Source organism: Diospyros lotus, chromosome 4, assembly GCF_014633365.1.
Source record: "Diospyros lotus cultivar Yz01 chromosome 4, ASM1463336v1, whole genome shotgun sequence".
Lineage (NCBI taxonomy): Eukaryota > Viridiplantae > Streptophyta > Magnoliopsida > Ericales > Ebenaceae > Diospyros > Diospyros lotus.
Genome location: NC_068341.1, coordinates 21547860 through 21558742, shown reverse-complemented (window position 1 = coordinate 21558742; position 10883 = coordinate 21547860). Strand labels below are relative to the sequence as shown.

The following is a 10883-nucleotide window of genomic DNA, read 5'->3' as shown; positions in this document are numbered from 1 at the left end:
CTTCATATAATTAATTCTAATGCAGCTTCACGGTGCTGTACTCTTGTTTTTTTGCTTTCTTGACCATGGAAGTGTTTACTGTTGCAAAACATAGTCCTTTCAATTTATGCTGAGCTCAGAAACGTTCATTCGACGTCAGTGTATTAAGTTTGAAAGCATTTTGAAACTAACTAATTTTTTAGGCTTGACTTTGTAACTTTATCATCCATGAATGTGAAAACCCCCCCAAAAAAGCTTCATTCATTGGCTCCACAAAGCAACAATACATATATTATTAAAGTGAAATTTTTGATTGATACACTTGAGAATTGACATGCATACAAACAGAACACCTGGATCCAAACTCTTATTCATCATTTTACAGAAGATTGAAATGTACTGCATCAAACACCCGAAACTTGGACCTCTATTCTTCCATTCGGATGACACATCGAAGGCCTTCCCCTTTAAGCATGTATTCGAAGGGCTTGTTAATCTCTGAGAATGGAACTTCATGAGTGATGAACTTCTCCAGGTCAAGTTCCTGCAACATTACAAAGTTCAGTCCCTAAGGGTTTCACATTCAAGCTTTTCTTTTTTGTGCTTTATATGAACCAGTATAGCAGTATGCAAATCTATTTGCTTATAAGTGTTTAGAATGCTACCTTGTTCATATATTTTTCCACAACAGCTGGAAGGTCCGAACGGGGCTTGTAGTTCCCAAAGAAGGTCCCTTTTAGCGTCCTCTCGTTGAGGAAATTTACGGGGTGTGTCTTGAACACAGCCTCCTTGTGGGGCACACCCACAAGAACGGCAACACCCCAGCCCTGTCATGCCACATTTTAGTCAAATGGTCTGCTAGATCCAGTGTGGCAAATTCTGTCTTTAACAAACATTCTATATGCTTTCTTTTACCCAAATTACTTACATCATGGACGCATTCAAATGCTGAGATCATGGCATCGACGTTTCCAGTGCATTCAACACTTCTATCAACTCCTCCACTAGTCATCTCAGCAAGCACCTGAAGATCAAGTCCAGCAGAAACTTAATCGAGTACTAGGCAAGTGCTTTTTGCACTGCAGGATGAGAGTTTGAAAGTTACCTCTTGAACTGGTTTCCTGTAGTCTTTGGGGTTCACAAACTCTGTCACACCAAACTTCTTTGCTGTTTGCACAGAAAAACAGAGGCCTTAGGTATTAGAAATTAATTAGACTTTACCTTCGATATATGTATTGTTCACCTACCTTGTTCAAATCTTCTGGAATTGATATCGACCCCAATGATCCTTGAAGCCCCAGAAACTCTGGCTCCTTCTGCAGCCTGATTACATGGAAATACTATCAGATACATACATACTTGCATACATATATATAAATATATCCATGATTAGACAAATTCATCCAACATAGAGTAAATATTCATTTAGCAGATGCACAAACTTACTGCAAGGCCTACAGCTCCCAATCCGAAGACAGCTACTGACGAGCCCTTTGGTGGCTTGGCAACATTCACAGTGGCACCAAATCCTTAAACCAAAAACAAGCACCCAAGTAGAAAAGATTCATCAGCAAAACAATTATTACAGATTTAGCCAAAATTTGAAATGGTTTTTTGCTAGTACTGAAATTAAAGTATCATTGTGTTAATGAATATTGTGCCCGTGCAGAATCCACAGCTCATGACACAGACTTTGTCAAGAGGAGCAAGGGGGTTGATCTTGGCAACGCAGCCGGCATGAAGGACGGTGTACTCACTGAAAGTGGAGGTTCCAAGAAAGTGGTAAATGGGCTTACCGTTGATGGAAAACCTTGATTTGGCGTCATGGAGCATGATCCCTCTCTCGGTGTTGATCCTTAGCAGATCACACATGTTGCTTTCCTCTGACTTGCAGTGGGCGCATTCTTTACACTCCCCTGTGAACACCGGAAGCACGTGGTCTCCCGGTGCAAGATCTGTCACTCCGTCTCTAACACTCTCCACAATCCTGTCAACTTACCCGCCTGCCTCGTGCCCAAGGATTCGAGGAAACACGGGATTCTGGCCCTACAGGTTTGGGAGGAAGAAGAAGAAGAAGAAGTAGAATCAGTTTCTGGGGGTGGTCACCATGGTTGGATATACAGCTCAAATTGATTTCTAATTGAATTACCTTGGCTTCCCAGAAGTAAACATCGGTGTGGCAGAGGGAGGTGTAGAGGATCTTCAGCCGGACCTCCATCTTCTGTGGCGGTGCCACCTCCACTTCTTCCAGCACCAGCGGCTTCCCCGGCTCCCATGCCACGGCGGCTGCAACCACAAAAAATTAAACAAACAAATACCCACCAATATGTGTCTTGGTTCTTATCACCATAAATGAACCTCTGTGAAAAATAACATGCAAAACATCATAGATATATATATATATATATATGAATGTATGTATGCACCAACCTCTGCAGACTATTACTTGGCCAGCCGTGCTTGACATCTCTTTCTTTCTCTCTGATCAGCGTGAAAAGTATATATGCTCGAGAACTGTATATATGCAGTTGGCTTGTATGAGATGCAGAGCAATGAGAGGTGGGGTATTTATACAAAGACAAAGCTGCTTGGTTGCTGTTTTTGAGATTATTTTGGTGACATGCGCTTCTGTCTCACAGTTTTTGCAGAATTAATAATCATTAGGTCAACTTAAATACAGTAGGCGAAGCCGGGATTGCGAAACCATAGCAGGTTTTCCGGTCGTTGGTATTTTGGGAGTTCCACCGGTTTTATTGTGGAAATGGCAAAAAGTAATCACTATTTAAATATAAAATTTATTTTAATCTCTTTTTAAAAAAAAAATATTTTTGTACTTTCAAACAAACTAATTACATAATATAGTCATTTTGTCAGATTTAACCATTAGTTTATTTAAAAAATTAGAAAAAAATAAAAAATAAACACAATAATAGTCAAATACTAAAATACCCCTCACCCTCTCATTACCCATTTCACCCACCCACTTCATCTCTCTCACTAAGCAACTACTTGTCGCTGCCGTGACAGCCACTCGCCGCCGCCGCCCTGACAGCCACTCGCCGCCGCTGCTGTAACAACCACTTGACCGCCGACATCGATCTCATCTTGGCTAAACAAGGTTAGAGTTTCTCTGTTGATTTTAATGAATAAGATGCTGGAAATGGTCGCTGACGACAAAGCTTTGTCGACGACCATGGAGATCGACCGGGCTTTGTCGCAAACGAAGACCCACGGTCGGGCTTCGTTCGCGACGAAGCCCGCTGGGTAGAAGCCTGACGAGCTTCGTCTCTGCAACGAAGCCTTTGGGGCTTCGTTTGCAACGAAGGCCCCTGCATCTCGACGAAGCTTGATCTAGCTTCGTCTGCAAACGAAGCTTGATTGAGCTTCGTTTGCAGACGGAGCCCGGTCGGGCTTCCTGTATCGAAGCCCGAAGGGACTTCGATACAGGAAGCCCAATCAAGCTTCGTTTGAAGACGAAGCCCAATCGAGCTTCGACTTCGTTGCAGTGAGACGAAACCCGATTGGGCTTCATGGAACTAAGCCTGATCGGGCTTCATTCCAGGAAGCCCAATCAGGCTTCATCTCACTGCAACGAAGCCCGATGGGCCGCGACCAAGCCCACAGCCCAATCGGGCTCCCTCGACCGTTGGGTCCCACCCCGATTATCGTTGCCCAACGAAGCCCGATTAGGTTTGGGTTGCGATGATCGGGCTGCGACAATTGGGCTTCTTCTTCTTTTACTTGTGCTTTTACATGGTCATTAGCTAAGACAATTGTTGTTTTTTTTTTCCTTACAGATGGCTGAACAACAAACTATTAAATTTACTTATGTTCATACTCATCGGATATTACCGCCCGGAATGCAAGTTACTACTCATTGTGGGATCAAACATCTTGAGGCGATGCGTCGTGCTCTAGACCGATACAAGTTATTGGATAGATTCCTACAAGGCCCATTAGGACATTTCTTAAAGATGCCTTTGTCTCTCCATTTGACTGTACCACAATTGATATATCATGTTCTACTTAGGGAGGTGACATTTCCAGGTGCCCACCATGATGAGATGTGGTTCGAGATTGGCGGCACACCATGTAGGTACGGGAGGCAGGAGTTCATACTTATTAGTGGACTCCGATTTGGGGCTATAGATAGGGAAAGCCTTGAACCGAAACCTGTTGAGCTGGAGAGTTTACGTGCTTGACTATTTCCACAACATAAGAAGGGGGTGACTAGAGATGACCTTGAATTACTTATTAGTACCAGAGAGGACATGGTTTCAGAGGATGCCCTGAAACTGATTTACATTGCTGTGGTCGGCATGTTTTTGTTGGGCCAGGATGAGCGCGGGCATGTGGATGATTTATTATGGACTATGGCCGAGGATTTACAAGCATTTGAGATGTTCTCTTGGGGTACGTATGTCTACAGTAAGAGTCAACATTACATCCGGTTGGCCATGAAAGAAAGAAAATTGACTGGTGAAGGTGGGAAGAAAATCAACCTTTATGGTTTTGTATGGGCATTTCAGGTACTCTCTCCTTATTGTATATGATTTGTCTATAATAACTAAATGTTTGTTTTGTTTTTTAATTTTTTTTTTTTTTTGCTCTCTACAGTGGTGGTTGATCGAAACGTTCCCATGGATTCAGAATAAATGGGCCATCAGACTGTCTGATGCAGACATTCCAAGATGCAGAAAATGGCTATCCAAAAAAAGGCCGCAGATAAAAAATTACGACGACTGTCTTAGGAAGGAAGGAAGTGTGCAACTTACCTCTAAATTTTGTTTATTTTTAAATCATATCTATCTAAATAATACAATTTTGCAAGCACGAGGATTGAGTCCGACTCTTGAGCCCACTGATGATGAGCGGGAAACGAATTTTTGGAGATCTTTTAACCCTCAACACTCGGTTGGGGTCGATGTCTATAAATTTGGGGGCGGAGGGGGTGAAGAGGAGGAAGAGAATGGCGGAGATGAGGACAAGGCGAGTAGGATACATTTAGATGAGGAGGGAAAGGAAGAGAATGGGGAGGAGAAGGATAAGGAAAAGGCAAAATTCCCTGATAGTTCGCACCACGGACAATACGAGGTAGGGGTATGATTTTTATTTAATAATAGTTTTAATTTATATTTTTTGTAATTGTTTTTATATTTTTTATAGGAGGGAAAGGAGGAGAAGGATAAGGAGAAGGCAAGATTCCCTGATAGTTCGCACCACGGATAATACAAGTTAGGGGTATGATTTTTATTTAATAATGATCTTAATTTATATTTTTTTGTAATTGTTTATATATTTTTTATAGGAGGGAAAGGGGGAGAAGTATAAGGAGGAGGCAAGATTCCCTGATAGTTCGCACCACGGACAATACGAGGTAGGGGTATGATTTTTATTATAATAATGGTTTTATATTTTTTGTAATTATTTATATATTTTTTGTTTGCCTTTTGTAGATCACCGAGATGCTGAAACAAACTCTAGATATGTTGCGGAGAATAGATGGGGAAATGAGTCAGGTGAGGACACAATTGTTGAGACTAGAGAGGGCGCAGGAATCACTAGAGAAGGGGCAAACAGCACTAGAAATGGGGCAGGCAGCACTATGTGCTCATCTACGCATCCTGCATATTTCCCCAGATCACAGCAATAATGCTCATGAGCAGTCCCAGGGTGGTGATCAGGTAGATCTTGATCATCACGATGAGGAGCAGGCATCTACATCTAGAGTAAGTTCCAAATTTACTTTTATACGTTTTACTTCATTGTAAAACACTATTTTGTAATAGTTAGGTTTTGTTTAGCTACAGGAGGAGGAAGTGGTTAGGGTCGACAGGCGACCTATGCGAGATAGACTGCCATCGCAGTTTCGTCGGCCACACTTCACCGATCCAACAAAATATAAAAGGAGAAAGAAGGATGCTGCTTTGGAGGGGTCGGACGCGGACCCGATGCCGCCGGTACTAGACCCAATGCCGCCAGACATAGAGACAGTGCCCCCTGAGGGTTATATTGAGTTCATAGGTTCCAATGAAAATATTAGGTAAGTAACAATATTTACATTTTTTCTATTTGCATCAACAATATATTCTTACTCTTATTTTTCTTGGTTGTTGTAGTCTTCACACCGGTTTCATTTTTAACCTAACACCGGATGACCTTCGAAACATAGAGAATGAGGCCAACTGGTTGGAGGGTTATCATATCGGTAGTTACATGTGTTGCCTGAGACGTATACAGTCTCGGCGTCAATATGACACAAACTACGCTATCATGTCAACCTCGTGTTTTGTGAGTTTGCACTACTTTTTTTTTTTTCATCTTAATTTAGTCTATGACCAATATTTTTATTTTATTTTATTTTATTTTATTTTTCAGGCATCCATGGTAAGATTTTGGGAACAAGAGTACGGGGGCAACATGAGGGTTTTTGTGCCTTTTATCGCATCTGTTCCGGAAGAGTGGACTGGTTTTATTGACGGGCGCACTAACGGGAGTCTTCCTTGGTGGACAGTCGATTATATAAGTCTTAATTCATTCCATTTAATGATTTATTTATTTATTTCCGTACGACTGACATATTAAAATAAAATACAGGTGTTGCTCCCTTGTAATGTAACGAATTCTCATTGATTTCTCTTAAAGATTTACTTGAAAGATAGGATAATTATCATATATGACTCCAATGCCATGAATGAAGATAGTCGTAGGAGCAGGGCCGAAGCTATACAACCACTTGTGAGCTTGTTACCCATTCTACTAAAGAAAGCTGCATATTATGAACATGTAACTTCAATTGCAACGCTAGACAGAGATTGGGAAGTGGAGAATACTGATCCTCAAAAGTTGCCTCAACAACCGGATGGGTGATAGCATGCATATTTATACCATATTTTGGCATTTCACCTCATTCTTATTAGGCCATTTGAAGTAATTTTTGCTGATATTTCATTGTTTCTATTTTATTATGCTTCAAATTGTCCTTACACTATTTTCTATCTTACCTCTACTCTATGGATCCAGGCTTTAGGGAATATTGGATGAGCTTGGGCCTACTTTCAAGGAGCAGACTTGGGCTACTCATTGTGCTGTTTTGGGCTCACTTGTTTTCTGTTGGGCTAGGCCCAACCCTAGTCTCCCTAGCCTTTCCTTTCTTAGCCATGTATTTAAGGCCTCTTAGCATTAATTTCCAGAAGATGATGAGATAGAAAGAGAGGAGAAAATAGAGAGGATTCTGCCCGTTTTTGTTGTTGTAGCATTTTTCTGTTTTCAACATCTTTTGTTTCATTTTGTTTTCCTTGCTGTAATGATAGGCTAGAGCATTTGTAACCGGTTGTGTGTCTTGAATTCATGTGGAATTTGAGTCCCGGATGAGCTACAAGAATCTGGTTTGTTGTTTGTTTCTTATTCATTTCTATTTGGTTTAGTTTGGGCAGATTTATGAATGCATGGAGTTCATGGCAGGTTTGTGTGAATTTGCATGGTTTCATTTTCTGTTAAATGCTTAAGAGAGCAGAATGTTATAGCCGGTTGGTATAACATCTAGGAAATGAATATTATGTGCTTGAACGGTTGTTCTTGCATAGGTTCGGATAGGTTGAATAGAGAGTGAATGGCTGCATTTTGTTTACAAGAGATTTCTGTATTCATTTTGTTGTTCCAATCAGTCTAATCCTTGGACGGTTGTTGGGGATGCTTTGAGTTTGTTATCCGGACATCAAAACATCTAGCAAGCCAAGGTATATAGGTTGGACGAGGAAGATTTCACATAGGAGACAAATACACAGCCGGTTGCATATCTTTTACTGATTTTTCATCCATCTTTATCTTTCTGTTTTGCCAATTAGTTTTCTGTCAAAAACCCTCCCTAAACAAACCGTTGGTTATGTTGGTTCTCCTTTGTTGGTAGAAGAAAGTGAGGCTCCTTGTGAGAGATGACCTAGGGTGCACTTTGCTGCAAACTAGAGAAGAGATGCAAACATAGATCTCTAATTCTGGAGTGGTTCGATAGCCGGCCAATGGGTAAATTAATTTAAATTATATTACAGAGTCAATTTTCATGAAAATATGGTTATGCTGCCAATGTGTGTTATGTCTAAAACAGGGCCAGCTGCGGGTGCTATGTTATCAAATACGTTGAGGACATACTGAGGCATAATGAGGATCACTGGCAGATGCACCCAACTGTGGATGTTCGTACCCTCCAGAGATAGATTGGAATATTTTTGTATAGACATAGTGTAACACCCGGTGTAACCGGTGTTAAGAGAACAAGAAAGGAAGTAAGAAAAATTCCAAAAAAGCCCTTGAGAAGGTGTTGAATCCTTGAGATTGAGGGTGCCCTATGAGAGGGACATTTTGGTAATTTGGATAGCGAAGTCCAATAAAAGGGTAATTCGGTACATTGGAGATAATTCCAAGGTGGAATTGAATATGGAAGTGAATTAGTTCCCATTTTGCATTATGTGGAAATAAATGGGATTGAAAATTCACAAAAGGGTGTTTTGGTAATTTTGGAATTTAATTATGGAATATTAGGAAAATGGTGAATATTCAATTATGAGAGAAAATAATTGATTTTCCCTAAATTGGTAAATTATGTTTATAATTAATGGATGGGTGAGATGGAAGACTTGGAAGCCAAGTTTGTGTCTTAGAGTGACACTTGGCATGGTCTTATTCAAGCAAAATTAAGGGATTTAAATAAACCAAAAAGAATGAAAAAGATGAGCCATTTAACCCATGTGAGTGTAATGATTTTGTTGCAATAAAAAGAAATTGCAAATGAAAAGAAAATGGTCAAGCATTAATGGGGGAAAATGGGAGATTAAAATAAATGGGAAAGAAAAGCATTTATGTCTCTCTAAGTTGTCTTTCATATTTAATGTGGTGAAATTAGTCCCAATTAAATAAATGAGAAATGGGATATTTATGGGATTTGAAGACTTGATCCAATGGTGGAAAATTAGTCTTGAAATTGGAATTTATCTAATGGTAGAGATTTAAGGCCTTATGTTGGCATGGATTGCCAAATGGGATGCAAGGATCCAATAGAAGAATGAGATGGATGGTGGAGATTGGATCTCCAAAGAAGTCCATGGCTAGGATTCATTCTTGAGAAACACATGGATTGTGTTAATTTGGATGGTGGGGATTTAGTCTTCCAAAATGCATCAAGGGTTGAGATTAAAGAAGACTAAGGGCTATGGATTGTGCTTCTTCCAATGGTCAAGATTCATTCTCAAAAAGTAAAGGAGAAATGAAAGGCTAGGATCAAGTCTTGCAATTGGGAATAACAAGGCAAGGAAAATAAATCAAAAAGAAAAGAGAAATGAAAGTTGTATAAAAAGGGAAGTGGACCTTCAAGCTCAAGTTTTTCCATTTGAAGAGTCTTAAGAAAGAAAAGAAAGGAAGATGGAGGAAGTCTTCCCTTTGGCCATTTAAAGAAATAAAGAAGAATGGAGGAGCAAAGAATCGAAGGCAAAGAAAGTCTTGAAGCTTGTAGATTGTGGAAGCAAAGGGGATTTGAGGCTAGGAGGATTTCTTCAAGTCCAAAGAGCCCCAAAGGTAAGGAAGGTATTATTTGGCTAGCCATTGAAGGCTAGGTTTCCTTCCCTTTTTCCTAATTTTATTTCTTCTAAATCCATGGGATTTATTTTTGTTCAAGGTTCTTTCAAGGAGTTTGAGGAAATTAAAGGAAGTGATTTTGGAGGCTTGAAGTTGTTGGAAACTTGAAGGTCCATGGAGTATTGAGGTAAGGGGAAAGCTCCAAGTGGATGGGGGCTAGCATGACTCTTGTATGCATTTTAACATTTTTGTGCTTGCTTTGCATATGCTTGTATGCATGAGACTCATGGCCATGAAATTGTGTGTTGGATGGGTATGTTGAAGCCTTTAACGTTGAGGGTTGAGGTATTGGAACCCTAGGCACTTGCATATGGCATTGGCATCTATATTGTTAATTTCCATACTTTATGTCATTGCACCCTTATTGAGCTCTTGGAGCTCATGAGGTTTATTTGACCTCTTGTAGGTATTGAAGCATGTTATGGAAGGGTTTGGCAAGAGAAAGAGGCTTGAGCATGAAGACATTGAATATTTTTTTCAAATGGTGAAATTTATGCTTAAATTGTATATGCTTTGTGTAAGGGTTTCTTTAAGCCCAAAGGGTATATTTTGATGTGTATATATGGAAAGGAAAATCTGGAGAATTTGGGCATTTTTGGGGTGTTGGAAAGTTGGAATTTAAAAAAAAATGGGTTGCTGGAAAATTTTGGGGAGCAGCAGGTCGGCAGGCAGTAGGGGGCGCGCACGCGCGCGCGGGTGGGCGCGCGGCAGGCGCACGGCCAGCCCGCGCGGCTGCTGCTGGGCCAGCCCGCACAGCCGCGGGCCGCAGCCGCCCCCGGCAGCGCACGGTCGGGCCCAGCCGGTCGTGGGCCCGCGCGGGGAAAAAAAAAAAAGGGGGGGGGGAAATTTTAAAAATTAGGGGAATAAGAGGGGAAATAATAGGGCCCAATTTTGAGAGATTTTGGGCTATAGAAAAAATTATAAAATCCCCGAAGGAGTCCCCGAGCGATGAAATGTTGGAAGAATTGGAGGATTTTTCTAAGTATGAGTTTTCCCCTTAGTCTAGCCCAGTGTTAAGAAACATCTTGAAGCCCTTGGGCGGTGTAGCGGGTTATTTCTTCGTTTATAAGAAACTCGCAAGGTCCTAGGGCGTTTATGGATCCTGGGTAAGCGAAGGGCCAGACGAAGCCTAGTTCCCACCTAGGGCGTTTCTTCTTGAAACATAGTCCACCCTTCATCTCAGACCGGGAAGGTGAACAGTTCGGGTAATTGTTCACGAGTAACACCCGTAAGTGGGAGCGGGGCGTTACACATAGCACGATAGTATACTTATAGAT

The 10883-nt window shown here is 41.0% G+C and overlaps 1 pseudogene; it reads right to left on the bottom strand.

Moving 5' to 3' along the window:
* Positions 1–233: 233 nt before the first annotated feature.
* Positions 234–2508, bottom strand: LOC127800825 (alcohol dehydrogenase 3-like; annotated as a pseudogene).
* Between the last annotated feature and the right edge of the window lie 8375 nt (positions 2509–10883).